Raw genomic sequence first — 17413 nt, 5'->3', positions numbered from 1 at the left:
TTTGTTATCCATTTCTGACACTTTGAAAAATAATATACTCAAATATGTTCATATGCTGATACCAAATTGATTTTTAAAAACGCGGTATCGATCTATTTTACTTTCAAAATCTCGTGAAATTTCATCGTTGTGTTGATATTTTGCAAATTCTTGTGAGATTTTGTTAGTAAAATAGATCGATACCGCGTCAATATATCAACATATAAAAATATGGCAACATTTCGTGAATTTTCGGGGAATTTCGTAGCATAACGATGACATATAGCAATATTTCATTAGTAAAAGAGATTGATATGGTGTTTTTAAATGGCAATATATCAGCATATGAAGATATTGGGATATTTTAATGTATCAATATTTTTTCCCTCGTCTTTAGAAGTTTTTAAGTCTGTAAAAAAGAAGTTTTTGAGGAAGAAGAAGTAGTATATATATATATATATATATATATATATATATATATATATATATATATATATATATATATATATATATATATATATATATATATATATTTTTAGACTTTAGAAACTCAGAAGCTGATCAAATATCGGGTTAAATATCGGTGGGGTGGCCGATGTCCGATATTCAGTTTTAAGGCCGATACCGATAGGGGGCCGATTATATCGTGCATCCCTAACATATATATATACTTTTTTCTGTGCGGCCCGGTACCAAATGACCCACGGACTGGTACCGGTCTGCGGCCCTGGTGAGTCTGAAAGTTTTTCCCTGAATCACTGTTGTTCAGGTAAGAAGGACATATTTTAATATCTATATGGTTTAAAAAAACTGTAATTAAATATTGTAGTAATAGCGACTGCTGTTATATATTAAAAACAAATCCTATAAGTTCCTATAAGATCTGTTAGTTTTCATCGGGACTAAAAGCTCCTGTCAGCACATCTCCATCCGCCGTATGTGTGGCACAAATAAGCCAGGCTGCCTGTAGGTGCTGAAGCTCTGCTGGTGTTTTCATCCATAGCTGAACAATTTTCTGCTCCTCTGGGATCCTTTGCATCAATTCAATTTATTTCAGAAAATGGACCAATTCATCAGGGAAATTTGGTGTGTCATTTGTGTTTTTCATCAAGCAATTTTTCCCCAGTACAAATGGATTCCACCCTCATGCCGACACCATGGACCTACACAACATTGGCATAAGATTTTTATTTATTTTTTTTAACGAGACAATAGCACAGAAGGGAAGAGTTTAGCGCATATTTAGAAAAACCAAAATAATTAATGTGCCTGGCTGTTTGCTGGGAGGCTAATTCTTGAGCTGGAAGTTAAAGTTAATTTACTGCAATCCATTTTAGAGGTGGAGAGGTGATAAAAAACACCCCAGAGCTGAAACTCCAGAAGCACATACTGCAACAGTAGTTGCTGTCGCCAGGCCCCGCTCTGACAACACCATGTCGTCCCTGTGACATTTCAGGAGCCCTCACATTTCATTAGATGGCAATTAATCACTGCTCACACCATGTGTGGCTCTCATGAGGCCAGAGAGGAGCCAGAGCGCGGCTGGGAGCCTCCCTGGGAGCACCCTGGGGTGGGACAGGCAAAACATACCATGGTAACACCTAAACAACGCCTCTACATGTCTGAACAAAATGACCTGATTTAGATCAACTCTTCCCAGGAAGTTATTAATTAATAAATACACTGCAGCTTGAAAAGGTTCTTTATGAATATTTCATCGAGTTTTCCTTTTGTGAAAGGCAAACTGCATGTGGGGAAATCAAGAAAGGAAAGCAGGAAAAGGAAACTGCAAAAACTGAAGGCAAAAGAGGTCATTTGCAGGCAGGTGTAGTGAAAAAAGTCATATTAATTTTAAACCTTTGTGAAAATCAATGTATTTTGCTTTGCTGTGGCGACACCTTTTTAAGACTCCCCCAAAGGGACAGGTGCAAGGTGCACAAACCTTCTGCTATGTTTGCTATAATGGCTTAAGACCCCCACCCCTCATGCTCTCACCCTACAGGCGGCGTTTTGCCTGTAAGGTGGCGTCTTTCCTGTTGTGTGGTGGCGTTTACATTCCTGTTGCCAGCATGGGCCTTAAAGGAATAGTACTGTACACCCAAAACATGATTAGCCTTCATTTTCTACTCACCCCCATGCTGAACAACACTCTGGAGTACTTTTTTGATATCTCAAATGCATCTGGAGATCTGGGAGGCTTCTTGCTGTCTGCTGACATTCAAATAATGGAGGTCTATGGCGCCCGAGGCAGAAAGGTCCATAAAAGTCCACAAAAAACGTTTCAATATTCCTCCATACTGCTCGTCCAATGTATTCCAAGTGTCCTGAGTGGGTAGCGTCCAAAATTTACTCGAAACGAAGTCATTTAGAATGTTTTTAGAGCATAAACAGTAGTGTATAGGATTTCCTGAAAGCGCGCACCTGCGGGTTCATGACGCTACGGAAGCCGGCAGACCAAACCAGATGAAAGTGCGCATTCAGCGTCTGCTCTGCCAATAATGCAAGCGTAGAAGAAGAAATGTGCTGTTTACCTGTGCAAAGAAAGAAACAACGAAAGAAAAATGTCTGAGGACTTCAGTGTTGAGGAAGAGCATGAGTTCTTTGCCGAGCTGAATGCGCACTTTCATCTGGTTTGGTCTGCCGCGGTTTCCATAGACTCGTGAACGCGCTTTTAGGAAATCCTATACACTACTGTTTATGCTCTAAAAACATTCTAAATTACTTCGTTTCGTGTAAATTCTGGACGCTACCCACTCAGGACACTTGGAATACATTGGACGAGCAGTATGGAGGAATATTGACACGTTTTTTGTGGACTTTTATGGACCTTTCTGCCTCGGGCGCCATAGACCTCCATTATTTGAATGTCAGCAGACAGCAAGAAGCCTCCCAGATCTCCAGATGCATTTGAGATATCAAAAAAGTACTCCAGGGTGTTGTTCAGCATGGGGGTGAGTAGAAAATGAAGGCTAATCATGTTTTGGGTGTACTATTCCTTTAAGAAGAATCCAGCCTTGAAGGTCTTTCTTTTCTGGAGAAACCTTAGATTAGAGATTAGATTAGATTAGATTAGATTCAGTGTATTCTCATTATTAGTTCGTTTGAAATCGTACGAAAAGTTATGCACCGTAATTTCATACGTTTTAGACGTTTTTTTCGTCGCATTTCGTCGTATTTTTACATCTTGCCTCGAGACAAGATATCCTTGCGCATGCGCATCTTACGCACCATTAAATAACATAGAATTTAACATACAATTAACCCTGACCCTAAGATACAAAACAGCAAGCAACCTAGTGAGAGACCTGAAGAAGTTATTATTGCACTGTTTTTCCCATTTTTACGTCCGTCCGCGGATCTGCTTTTTTCGTCTGTCTAGCTGCGCATGCGCACTGATCTGTATTTTTGAGGAAAAACGTCCAAAACGTACGAAATACTGTGCATAAACAAGGAGGAAAAAGGTGCATTAAGAATAAGCAATATATATACTGTATATCCAGGTATATACAGTATATCAAGATAAATAGGATTAAGGTGCAAGTGTACATGTATCGCACACAATGAAAAAAAATATAAAAATAAGAAATTAAAAAAAATTAAAAAAAAACATGTGCAATCCGGATGGCTTATATACAGGTGGAGAAATATTGCACATTCTGCATATTGCACAGGATATTGCACGGTCAATAAATAAAAAAAACTATAATATAGCTGCACAGTGGTTTTTACAGGAGTTATTGGTTTTTAAACCTCAGCCATTCGTCTCGAGCTAAAGTCCATTCTGGACCTGGTTGAATAGGTGGACGCTTTACGACTGCTGAACGAGAAAAAGGACGAGCGGATTACAGTTTTGGAAGACCTGACTTGGAGCAGTACACCTGAATGAATGATGTGATCATCACCGGTCAAGTCCGTTGAAGCTTGCCATCCGCTCCAGAGATGAGGGAACAACGACAGACCGGAGAATATCATGAGGTTCAGTAACCAGAAAACATAAAAACTGCTCTGCTGAAACAGGGCAGGTTGCTAAAGGGTCAGACGTGTTCATTAATGAGCAGGAAGAACGCCGACATTGCAAGGAAGTCCCGGTCCCTGAGGAAGCACCTGAAATGGGATCCTACGCTACTTCCAATGGCTAACTTTTTCAGCTTTGGATTTAAACATAAATCTAGTCTTTTTGAGTTTTATGTTTTCCTTTCATGTTAACGTTATGTTATATAGTGTGTAATCTAAAGAAAGAAACAAATAAAATGCGGAAAAACATGGTTTATTCGTATTTTGCCTGACTACTCTGAGCATGTCCCATGATGACGTCAGAGAAGCAGTTTAACGAAGAAAATGTAAAAAGAATCAAAATTGTCAGAAAAGTCAGAAAACTTTTTTTTTTTTTATATGTGTGTTAGCATTCTTTAGTGAGTTATGGATAGAAGTAAGTGATTTAAGTACCATAATTACATTATTTATGGAAACCCGGATATATATGTTTCAGCACATGCGCAGGACTCATTGTGCTTCCAGGACGGATCGGGTAGTGACGAGTGTTAGGTTCAAAAATGTGGGTTCGTAAAAGAAGGACTGAGTTCACACAGAAAGGGATTTTCAACAACAGCTTCTGCAGAAGGGGAAAGAGCCAAACCCAACACTCCAACTCTCTCCCTCGGACCTCCTCTGCAGAGCTCTTTTATTAACAAAACATAACACATGGTTATAAACAGAGTATTGTTCTGACAGAACAGGACTGATAAGTAATTATACTTTCAGTAAGAAAGTCATAATCCATACCAACGGCAGACAATATTTTATTTACCTTAATTTACCTGGTAAGAAGCGTGTACTGCATACAGGAACATGTTTAATGGTCATATCTGTCCACTCCCCTCAATTTATAGCTTTTAACCAGAGCCGTTGAGCGTTCTGCTTTTAACCACAGTTATTCTTGTCTGGCAGCGTCAGTATTAATGGGATACAATTACTTATTGTCTTTGTCAATTCTGGAAACTAAAAACAAAACTATCTGCTAATTTAAGCTCCTTGTGTAGTGAACCCTGTGCTGGTTTGTAATGGCCCTTTTTCTGCCTCTAAGGGTCTCATTATGTTTGATGCACATACAATCTGCACAGAAAATCAGCTGCCCATCAAAGGTCTGCAGCTTTTATACTCTATGCAGCTTTCCCTCATTCTGGCCGGCTCAGGGGAGAAATTTAGCACAAACTGCAAGCTGACAACACAGAACTATAGGAGGAAGTAGAAAACACAGCTGTTTACAACTTTTCAAAGCCCCTTAATGCGATCCACGAGCGAGTCATTTCTTTCCAGGCATTCTTCCACAACCTGTGATATTTATGACTTAGACTTTTATTGTCATTATAAATACACATACAAAATGACAATAACAATTTAATTTAGTACAGCTTTCAGACAGTAATTGAAAATTTCCATTCTATAAAGTTAGGGTGACCATATTTTCATTTGGGAAAACCAGGACACCTTGGAGCGGGGTGGGGGGTGATATTGAAAGTACAAATGTCTCATCATCGGGATTTGCTCCGTGATCAGAGGAAATGTTACTTGGCGCAGAACAGTGGTGAAAATTGGAAGTTCAGTTTAATATAATACAAGTCAGTGAATAGTTCCGTCTGAAATGAATGAAAATAGTTGTTTTAATGGTTATTGAATCAGATATGTGGCGGTAATGTTTGGTTTATCTAAAGGTTTTAATCTGTTACTGTGTAAATGAGTTTGGCTGTAATTTAAGGACAGATTCTAATATATCTGCAGGGTGGGGACTATAAATCTGATAGGATTTTAATTTTTTTATTGTAGTTTTGCACAATATGCTTAACTAAGTATTTTTTGTTGTTGAATATTAGAGATTTTGCAGATATATTTTGTAGATACATTGTTTAGATTTACTTATATATTTCTAACCCTTTTATAGAATAGAATAGAAAATCCCTTTATTGTCCCACAATGGGCAAATTTACAGCAGCAAAAAGATTATTGAAAATGGTCACACAAATGAGGACCTTAGAAAAATGTATAAGAATAACATCATAGGGAAGAGTTAAAATATAAAAAATAAAATACTGTAAAGTGTTTTAACAATATAAAACTGGGGAATAAATAACCAATATGCAGCTATGGACATTTTTACAGTGATGCATATTTGAAAATAGCAGCAACATCAGAGATGTGCAGAATGACAGCAGCAGGTTATTTAACTGACTAAGGTTTCTATCATTACATTTGATTTGATTTGTTCCTGCTCCCGGTGGTTGGAATCTTTATTCCACTCTGGATTCTTGTGAGTGTAGTCTTTGTTCACTTTAACTTTTTAAAAAATAAATAAATAAACAAACAGTTTTGAAAACCTCGGCATTCATTCTTTTCCTGCTTTGTGTGTCAACTTTCACGGTTGCTAAGCAACAGAGCATACGGCGGTAAAACCCGCCGAAGGGAGGACCTGTTCGAATTTACAGACAAAACTCTTCCGGCCTCCTTATTTTCAAGGACTTCGAAGGATCCAGTCTAGGTAGACCGCGTCCTTGGAGGATGCAGCCCAGGTTTTTGAACAGAGCCTCTGATTAAGAACAGGGCTGCCCGCACTGACGCGGCTCAGGGATTACGTCACACGGAGCGTCGTGCGCAGTGAAATCAGGACATTTCCTCACTTTCTAAAAAAAACCCGGGACGCCCGGGACAGGACGTGAAATACGGATATGTCCCGGGAAATACGGACGTTTGGTCACCCTAATAAAGTGCAGCAGTGATCATATGTAAACAGTGTGGGAGAAAAAAACATGGTGCAATTATTGGCTAAATCATAGGATGTCTAGATGTTTACATCTGCGAACCCCCGCAAGCTGTTGCTTCCTTGCCATGTTTTCACGCACAGATCTGTCCACGTAGTTACAATTTTTTCTGGGTGTATAAATTCTGTCCATACGGATGCTGTGCAGACGTGGCAAATTTTTGGCACGGAGACGAAAAATTACATAATTTTGAGTCGCAGAACTTAATGATGTGTAAGCATAAATCAAGCTTACGACGTAACTGTGGCGTTGAAAGAAAAGGGGTCTAGGTCAGAGGTCTCGGATTAGTGGACCGGGGTCCGGATCCGTACCCACCTGCTGGCTAATCCAGACCCAACCTGATTTAAAACATTTATAAATTACTGCATGTGGTCTGATGACAGTGTCTAACTTCACTTGCACTGCTTCTCCTGGTAATACGGTAAAGCCCTCCGGAGTGTCCGGCTCCAGGCTGCACGTGATCCAAATGAGCCAATGAGCTGCTGTCAGTCTGGGTTGCTTCTGCTGCTACTTTTAGACACAGCAGGCAAACCTGTGGCAAGCCGGGCAATGGGAAAGAAGGAGAAGACGATGAGAAAAAGAGAGCAGAGAAAGTGTGGACTGCTGGAAGAACTGTGGTGAACTGGTGAAAGAAAAGTGAAATGGCGTGCTCAAAGATGACCCTGCACATTTAGAGGATGTTTGGCTCAACCTGCTGCTGTGAAGCAGGATTCTCTACCATGAACAGAATCAACAATAAATCTGGATCCAGGCTCAAAATGAGCTCCTTGATATGTGCTTGAGAATGGCTTAGTCTCCATTTAAACCCAGGTTTAAAGCCTTGCAGGGCAGCCTAAAGCCCACTGCCAACATTAAGACAGAAAAAAGAAAGAAAAAGTCAGTTCAGGTGTTTGATAAAATATGGGAATCAGGAAATTATCTATATACCAAACTGAACAAATTTTGTTCTCTACTTCAAAAATAATTTAGGTTTTAAAATGGAAAAATTTTGTACTTTTTTCTCTATATTTTTTTCTTTAAAGATTCAATGTATAACATGGATTCATAAAAACCTTATTTTATTTCAGTGTTAAATTCTGTTTAAAGTAACAGCAGAGTGCAAAATACGGGGGGGTCCGGGGGGGCTCGACCCCTCCGATTAATCCATGAGACCCCCTGAAAGCCTCAAAAGCAAAATTTAAAGGGGGTCTTAAATTCTGTCAAAAAAATTAAAAATAAAATATTTTTTTGTCACTAACAGTAACTAAAATGTTTTTAAGCTCAACATGTCCAGTATTAAAATTCAACCTTTATTCACAAATATGTTCTGTTTTTTGCCAAGTGGAGCCAGTCAATCTTTTCGCATATGCGAATTAGCCATGTACTTTTCCGCAGTTAATAACACTGACAACGCGGAACAGATTGCGTGAAGACAGCAGGTCACTCCTGTTTGTGGACCTCAATGGACCTCCTCTGGACAAATTCGACCCAGTTCCATTCGTCAGAAACTGGATTAAAGCAGGACATTGTGCGTGCATGAATTGAGAGACAGACAGACAGACAGAGACAGACAGTCTTTGTGCGTTTGTGTGTTTTCATAGACTGTCTGTTCAGGCTCTTGCCCGCTCCACTAGATTGATAGAAATTTTCATCCACTGGAAAAAATCTAAATCTAGATAAGTCAGTTTTTCTTAAAATAAGTGCATTTGTTCTTAAATTGAGGAGATTAAAGAGACCTTTTGCCAATGGAACAAGACAATTTAGATTTAAAATAAGAAAACACAATTGCATTGTCTTATTTCAAGTGCATATTATCTAATTATCTTATTCTAAGGGTAAAAATACTCACTCCATTGCTCAATAGTAGCGCGAGTATGCTCGCACAATATCTGGCGGGCCAATCAAATTGTCAGGGCGGGCTTTATACAATCATGGACAGATGATCAACAGTAACGTAATCAACCACGTGACCAAAGCGCGCATGGGTGACAACAACAATGGCTGCCGCTGGAGAGTTGAGGTGAGTAGATTCTGCTATTAGGTCTGTTCTAGAAGATATAGACAGCAAATTAATTTTAAAAGAGGAACAGAGAAACGCCATCAAGGCTCATCTTCTTATTCTAGGCGTGCAACTGCACGCTTTGATTTTTGTTGACAACAACTATGCCTGGCTTAACATACGTCACGCACTCCGTTGCTCTTATTGGTTGTAGGTCTATCCAATTAAGTGCAGAGGCATTTTTTTCCCTGGTTTGTTCGAAACACGCCCCATAATCACAGCTCTATGGAGCAGCATCAGACTCATATTCTGACTAGAATTGAGTAGGACTATGTCAGGCTAGGAGGTTTGAGACCATCCTGATCTCGCGAGCTTTCAAGGTTTCACTCGCTAATCAGTCTGGAGACTCTCCGTTAAAGAACATTTGGAGCCGTTCACCAAACGAACGTCCAATCAGCGTTGGCTTAGAGGCGGGTTGAGGTGTGACGCAACGAAAAGCGCGACAGTTCAGTCTAAAGAACATGGCGGCTTCAGCCGATGAAACTAGCGTTAGCGTGGCTATCGAGCAAGTTTTATCGGAGTATTTCTTCACTGAAAGAAGAGCAAAGCACTGCTCTGGAGGCTTTTCTCAGAGGAAAAGATGTTTTTGCTCTTCTCCCGACTTGTTTCGGCAAGAGTAGCCTGGCTTGTGGTTGTGTTTTCGTCGTCGCTCTGTTAGTACGTCATATGCTTCGTTGATCTCATTGGTTTATTTGGCCCGTCTATCACCAACATAGGCCAATCAGCTAACCAGTATTTTTCGCCCCTTCGCAAAATTACTTCTACGGAAGGTTTCCAGATGGATATGCGGAGCAAATCCATCTGGTGGAGTCAGGTTAAGGAGGTTTGGGTTCTTGTTCCTTTTTAGCATCCATGACCAGAGCCCTGTCAGTTCATGACGCATCAGGGCAGAAAACATGGGTGTGTTTTTTTGGCCACTAGGTACACTTTTGCAGTGAGAATAGAAAAGGTTTCATAAGCAACTTCTTTGAGTCTGCTTCTGATTTCAGAATCACGTCCGTATTTGCATTTAGGGGCGAGAATATCCGGCTGTGTTTTGTGTTTATTCAGGCGTTTGGTGGTTGCTGGGATTGTAAAGAGGGAGAGAGACAAATAAAATAACTTCAGGGCTTCTGGATGCTGCGTGTGACACTGAAAGTCTTACCGCTGACTTTAACAGCATTTTAATTAGTAGCAAAGTGTTGGGCTAATAATGCTGCTCTAATCACACTTGAGTAGATTTCCTCCCTGGAGTCTGATCTGTAAGCACACAAAGCACAGCAGAGGGGTAGAAGGAGGGATCAGCTTAAAGCATCCACATGCTGCTAACTGATAGTAATGGTTTATGTTGGGCTTAACAAAGCTGCAAACAATCACATCAGAACATTTCACTCGTACTTATCAGAGAGTGATTAAGTGATTTAACTTCTATTTGTAATTTGACCCATGCATTATGATAATTCAAGAGTTTTTTTCCTCCCCGATGTGGTTCTAAAGTTTGTTAATGCACAACACTTTTCAGAAACAAAAGAATCTGTCATGATTTATTTAAGGATCTGACCCAAAATGCAGTAAACCACTCAGAGAGCAAGACAAAGATTTGAACAGGTTTATTGATAAAACCAGCGGGGGGAAACTCAGTGTACTCAGAGGGCTGCTGAACCGGAACTGGACGGGAGGACGGAAGTTCACAGAGGTGAGTTCAGGATCCGTGGGAACTTTGAACGATGACTTGGAGAGACAGAGAAAAACGGGACTCACGTTAGTGGAGAAAACCTTCTTCCCAGAATCCAGTCTGTTTGGGTTGATCCAGAGGTAGTGACTCATTGGAGAGTGGACAGGTAGACATTTGTTGAACCCGGAGGAACTATAGAGCTGACTGTCACTCGGAAATCCAGGAGAACTTGAATGGAACTTGTGGAGGTTAATCCCCTGCTCAGTGTGAGACTCAAACAATCCTTCCAGAGGAAGAAGGCCAAAAACATCCAGCTTGCTGGATGGCTTCCTGCCGAAAGGCAAAGACAAAATCACAAGGTTAGGCTCAGCGAAAAACAAAGACTCAGTTAGACTCAGCAAAACTCAGCTTGGCTAGAGTACCCAAAACTGGCAAACAGTCTGGCGCTGAGGTAGTGACAGTCCACTGCTTAAGTACTCCTCCCGATAATGATCCAACGAGACGCAGGTGTGCAGGGAGGACCAACGAGGACAGGGCGCCACCCGCTTAAGGAGAGAGAGACAAACACAAACAACAGACCACACAAACTGGATTCCTGACCAGGGGCGGATCTATAGGGGTGGCTACGGGAGCAATTGACTCCCCCGAAATCTGATTGGCTACCCCAACTGCCACCCCAGCTGATTGACGGCACCGCTAAAACAGTTGCACGTTTGAAGTCTTTGACTGCGATGTTCTTCCTGTACAGTAGATGGCGCAATGCAGCAAGCGCTATGCAGCCCCTTTCCAGTCGTGAATCTAGGGTGAAAGAAGAAGAACTAAAGCGGCTGTGGAGCCACCTAGTGCAACAAGCATAACATTAGTTAACAAACAACATTCTTTGGGAAAAGGCTGCGCGCTCTCGAGATGGATTTTATTCTCATTTGGACCGACTGACGCATATCGGTGAGTAGGCTGCACGACCACAGATTATATTCATAAAAGAAGCTCAATTTGATAAGTTCAGTCAATGAGGATCATCCTCTGTTCAATTGATGTCCGTTTCATAAATCAGAATGATAAGGAGAAGCCCTTGCTTTTCACGAAGGGTGGCTAGAAGCTAGCCTGGCTGTAAACAGACAGGTGCAGGTGGGTGATATTGATGCGTTTCAGTGTCAATTTCTGTGATTTCATGCCCACGTCTGCTGAAAATACTGCTGACGAGAACGGAAACTATTTCATTTTTTTAATGTCCGTGTCTAGAACCTTCTGAATTATGAAACCAGCAATATCTTTGATCAGAACCGTTTGCCCATGTCATGAAAGGCATTATTAGTCGTAGATAATTCACGACCGATGTAGTTAGCCAGTAAAGTTATGGCAGGCTGAAACCTTAATTGAATGGATAGATTGCAGTCACTACACATGTCTTATTGTTGTGTTCTGATATTTCTAGGCTGTAAAAATGTAGTCTGTATTCATTAATTTCCTTGTGCATCATTTTGGACACGAAATGTTGCATTTTGCTTTGATAAGTAATAAAACGTTTTTTTTTTTCGGTTGAGAATGAAAAGACAGGGAGGCACGATTTATAACTACTTTAAGAGAAACAGATCAGGCTTAGAACAGATCAGCAGCCCCGACAGCCCTCATCCTGGGACTAGTCAGGAAAGTCCGGCAGAATCCAGCCTGTCATCATCGCCAGGGTTGAACATACAGAAGCAGTCACATGTTCAGTTATTTTAAATTATATTTAACATTATTTCAGATGTTCAGTTCAGTCATTTTAAGTTATGTTAAACATTATTATGAATGTTGGTTATTGTTGTATGTTCAGTTTTAGACAATGGTTGTTTATTTTGATCATACTATTAAATAAATATTTTTCTACTATGTAGGTGTGAGAGTGGACCGAGACGATGACAGGTCCCAAGCTGGAACCATTACCGAGGAGTGTCAGGCACAACACAGCCCACCATCATCAGGTCAGAGCAAGTCAGACATGCCAAGTTCAGTCAGTACATTAACATTATTTATTTATATTATTTTCATTGTTAATATTGTTTCACAATATAGTTCCTTCTGAGGAAGGCTCTGAGGCTTCTGAGCAGGACGACGACCCAGACCCAGAGCAACCAGAGCCTGAAGATGTGCTTCCCTGATTGTAGTAGGGAAAACAGTTTGTATGCTGGGTGAGTGGGATCTTTGATCTGTGTTTCTGTTATCAGAGAGTTGAAGAATGCACCATATTCATTTTGTGCATAAATAAACTACAAATTGTACTCAAAATTGCACCTTTTGTCTGCTTAGTATGTGGCTACTTAAATATGATTGCAAATTACTGCTTACAAGGTTTATATAAGAGAGGTCAATAAGCCTTAATTAACTTGTAAATTATGCACCAAAGATAACCACAGACTAGTTGGCTTTCATCTGTAGCCCCTGGAAGTTTGATGTTGAAAGAAGCGTGTGTGTGTGTGTGTGTGTACATATAGAGTATAACACAAGAATGATAAGTCATTACTCATGACATGTCAAAGAAGAACATAAGACAGGACCAACATCTGTAAGTCCATGTAGAAATAAATGATAGTGAATAATAATTTAAACTTGACATGAACAGGTATACAGCACTCGATTGCTTACAGACGGTTGGTGTTTTCTGCTGCGACATTAACGCTAGTGCATAAACTTTGTTATTTTTAAGTATAAACCATTGCCCCCCTAAAATACACTCGGCCACCCCCTTGCTACCCCAAGGATAAAAGTCTAGATCCGCCACTGTTCCTGACAGAATCCAAGGACTGTTTTTTAAACTTTTTCAACATCTCTAAATTATATAAGGATTTTTTTAGCTCATATTTTGAAGTAGAAGGAAGATTAAACATAGATATCATATTTATTAACAGATAATGTTATGATTCTGCACTTTTTGGTACTGTTTAAGTTTCCTTTTTTTTTTTTTCAGTTATATTTTTATTTATGTCTTTCTGTGTTTTGTAGTTTATTGGTTTTATTTCCATTTTCTGTCATTTTAGTTATTTTTGATTGTATTTGAGTTTTTAGGGATTGTTTGCCCTCTGCAGCTCTCTTGTGTCAGTCTCTTTTTCCCTAGCTCCCTTCTAGTTTCCTCTGTCCACACCTGCTCCCAATCTGCTGATTAGCCTGGTCTTTGTTCAGTCTCCCATTTATACGCCTCATGTTCAGTCACTGTTTGCTGGTTCCTTGTTGTTAGTTGCTTCCTCGTCTCTGGCTCCCCACGTGAGTTTTCCCTGAAGCTTTTTGTTTTTTTTTGGTTCTTTGTTTTTTGGATGTCTGCCTCAATTTTTTTCATTAAACCAACGAGAACTCATCTCTGCATTTGGGTCCTCACAACCTCACCCACCTAGCCTGGATGCCATTCCGAACTTAGTCCCGCCCACAAAGTTTGAGGTCGGGAAGTTCGGTCTGGCATTGCTCAACAGTAGCGCGAGTATGCTAGCACAAAATCTGGCGGGCCAATCAAATTGTCAGGGCGGGCTTTATACGATGATGGACAGTTGATCAACAGTAACTTAATCAACCACCAAAGCGCGCTTGGGTGACAACAACAATGGCTGCCGCCGGAGAGTTGAGGTGAGTAGATTCTGCTATTAGGTCTGTTCTAGAAGATATAGACAGCAAATTAATTTTAAAAGAGGAACAGAGAAACGCGATCAAGGCTCATCTTCTTATTCTAGGCGTGAAACTGTACGCTTTGATTTTTGTTGACAACAACTATGCATGGCTTAACATACACTCCGTTGCTCTTATTGGTTGTAGGTCTATCCAATTGAGTGCAGAGGCATTTTTTTTCCTGGTTCGTTCGAAACACGCCCCATAATCACAGCTCTATGGAGCAGCATCAGACTCATATTCTGACTAGAATTGAGTAGGACTACGTCAGGCTATCACCCACCTAGTTGTCAGGTAAAAATCCAGGGCTTTTAACTGTTTATCTAAGCTCAGAGTGCCATTTTGAGCAATAACAGCAATTCGGTAATTTAAATCATAAACAGACTAATTTGATGCATTTTGTAATTTCTATAACAAAATTGTTTAAATAAAAATGAACAGATTCTATCCCATTAATCCTTTTAACCATTTAATTTCATTTAATCTTTAATGGCGAGTAACGCTGTTCCGTCCATCATCGGATTGGTGATGTATTTCCACCCTGTGGCGCAAAATTCTTTGCCCACAGACGAACTTTTAACTCTCGTTAAATGTTGTCCAATCCTGATCTCGCGAGCTTTCAAGGTTTCACTCGCAGATCAGTCTAGAGACTCTCCGTTAAAGAAATTTTTGAGCCGTTCACCAAACGAACGTCCAATCAGCGTTGGCTTCAGTGGCGGATCTAGACTTTTATCCTTGGGGTAGCAAGGGGGTGGCCGAGTGTATTTTAGGGGGGCAATGGTTTATACTTAAAAATAACAAAGTTTATGCACTAGCGTTAATGTCGCAGCAGAAAACACCAACCGTCTGTAAGCAATCGAGTGCTGTATACCTGTTCATGTCAAGTTTAAATTATTATTCACTATCATTTATTTCTACATGGACTTACAGATGTTGGTCCTGTCTTATGTTCTTCTTTGACATGTCATGAGTAATGACTTATCATTCTTGTGTTATACTCTATATGTACACACACACACACACACACACACACACACTTCTTTCAACATCAAACTTCCAGGGGCTACAGATGAAAGCCAACTAGTCTGTGGTTATCTTTGGTGCATAATTTACAAGTTAATTAAGGCTTATTGACCTCTCTTATATAAACCTTGTAAGCAGTAATTTGCAATCATATTTAAGTAGCCACATACTAAGCAGACAAAAGGTGCAATTTTGAGTACAATTTGTAGTTTATTTATGCACAAAATGAATATGGTGCATTCTTCAACTCTCTGATAACAGAAACACAGATCAAAGATCCCACTCACCCAGCATACAAACTGTTTTCCCTACTACAATCAGGGAAGCACATCTTCAGGCTCTGGTTGCTCTGGGTCTGGGTCGTCGTCCTGCTCAGAAGCCTCAGAGCCTTCCTCAGAAGGAACTATATTGTGAAACAATATTAACAATGAAAATAATATAAATAAATAATGTTAATGTACTGACTGAACTTGGCATGTCTGACTTGCTCTGACCTGATGATGGTGGGCTGTGTTGTGCCTGACACTCCTCGGTAATGGTTCCAGCTTGGGACCTGTCATCATCTCGGTCCACTCTCACACCTACATAGTAGAAAAATATTTATTTAATAGTATGATCAAAATAAACAACCATTGTCTAAAACTAAACATACAACAATAACCAACATTCATAATACTGTTTAACATAACTTAAAATGACTGAACTGAACATCTGAAATAATGTTAAATATAATTTAAAATAACTGAACATGTGACTGCTTCTGTATGTTCAACCCTGGCGATGATGACAGGCTGGATTCTGCCGGACTTTCCTGACTAGTCCCAGGATGAGGGCTGTCGGGGCTGCTGATCTGTTCTAAGCCTGATCTGTTTCTCTTAAAGTAGTTATAAATCGTGCCTCCCTGTCTTTTCATTCTCAACCGGAAAAAAAAAAACGTTTTATTACTTATCAAAGCAAAATGCAACATTTCGTGTCCAAAATGATGCACAAGGAAATTAATGAATACAGACTACATTTTTACAGCCTAGAAATATCAGAACACAACAATAAGACATGTGTAGTGACTGCAATCTATCCATTCAATTAAGGTTTCAGCCTGCCATAACTTTACTGGCTAACTACATCGGTCGTGAATTATCTACGACTAGTAATGCCTTTCATGACATGGGCAAACGGTTCTGATCAAAGATATTGCTGGTTTCATAATTCAGAAGGTTCTAGACACGGACATTAAAAAAATGAAATAGTTTCCGTTCTCGTCAGCAGTATTTTCAGCAGACGTGGGCATGAAATCACAGAAATTGACACTGAAACGCATCAATATCACCCACCTGCACCTGTCTGTTTACAGCCAGGCTAGCTTCTAGCCACCCTTCGTGAAAAGCAAGGGCTTCTCCTTATCATTCTGATTTATGAAACGGACATCAATTGAACAGAGGATGATCCTCATTGACTGAACTTATCAAATTGAGCTTCTTTTATGAATATAATCTGTGGTCGTGCAGCCTACTCACCGATATGCGTCAGTCGGTCCAAATGAGAATAAAATCCATCTCGAGAGCGCGCAGCCTTTTCCCAAAGAATGTTGTTTGTTAACTAATGTTATGCTTGTTGCACTAGGTGGCTCCACAGCCGCTTTAGTTCTTCTTCTTTCACCCTAGATTCACGACTGGAAAGGGGCTGCATAGCGCTTGCTGCATTGCGCCATCTACTGTACAGGAAGAACATCGCAGTCAAAGACTTCAAACGTGCAACTGTTTTAGCGGTGCCGTCAATCAGCTGGGGTGGCAGTTGGGGTAGCCAATCAGATTTCGGGGGAGTCAATTGCTCCCGTAGCCACCCCTATAGATCCGCCCCTGGTTGGCTTTGAGGCGGGTTGAGGTGTGACGCAACGAGAAGCGCGACAGTTCAGTCTAAAGAACATGGTGGCTTCAGCCGATGAAACTAGCGTTAGCGTGGCTATCGAGCAAGTTTTATCGGAATTACAGAGTATTTCTTCACTGAAAGAAGAGCAAAACACTGCAGAGTAGCCTGGCTTGTGGTTGTGTTTTCGTCGTCGCTCTGTTAGTACGTCATATGCTTCGTTGATCTGATTGGTTTATTTGGCCTGTCTATCACCAACATAGGCCAATCAGCTAACCAGTATTTTCGCCCCTTCCCAAAATTACTTGAACGGAAGGTTTCCAGATGGATATGCGGAGTCAGGTTAAACTAAGGCGGCTCCAGCATCTGATCCGGATGCCTCCTGGTCGCCTCCCGCAGGAGGTGTACCAG

The 17413-nt window shown here is 40.5% G+C and overlaps 2 long non-coding RNA genes across 2 annotated transcripts; one reads left to right on the top strand and one right to left on the bottom strand.

Annotated features, from left to right (window-relative positions):
* The first annotated feature begins 12341 nt into the window (after positions 1-12341).
* LOC119797782 lies at positions 12342-12754 on the top strand. Its single transcript, XR_005282625.1, has 2 exons — positions 12342-12447; positions 12539-12754. It is a non-coding gene; the product is annotated as an uncharacterized LOC119797782 (long non-coding RNA).
* Positions 12755-15326: 2572 nt separating this feature from the next.
* Positions 15327-16798, bottom strand: LOC119797775. Its single transcript, XR_005282623.1, has 3 exons — positions 16654-16798; positions 15634-15720; positions 15327-15542 (listed from the first exon to the last, which is right to left on the bottom strand). It is a non-coding gene; the product is annotated as an uncharacterized LOC119797775 (long non-coding RNA).
* Positions 16799-17413: the final 615 nt, after the last annotated feature.

This window comes from Cyprinodon tularosa, unplaced genomic scaffold, assembly GCF_016077235.1.
Source record: "Cyprinodon tularosa strain WSP-4 unplaced genomic scaffold, ASM1607723v1 ctg6, whole genome shotgun sequence".
NCBI lineage: Eukaryota > Metazoa > Chordata > Actinopteri > Cyprinodontiformes > Cyprinodontidae > Cyprinodon > Cyprinodon tularosa.
This window is presented reverse-complemented; position numbering and strand designations above follow the sequence as displayed.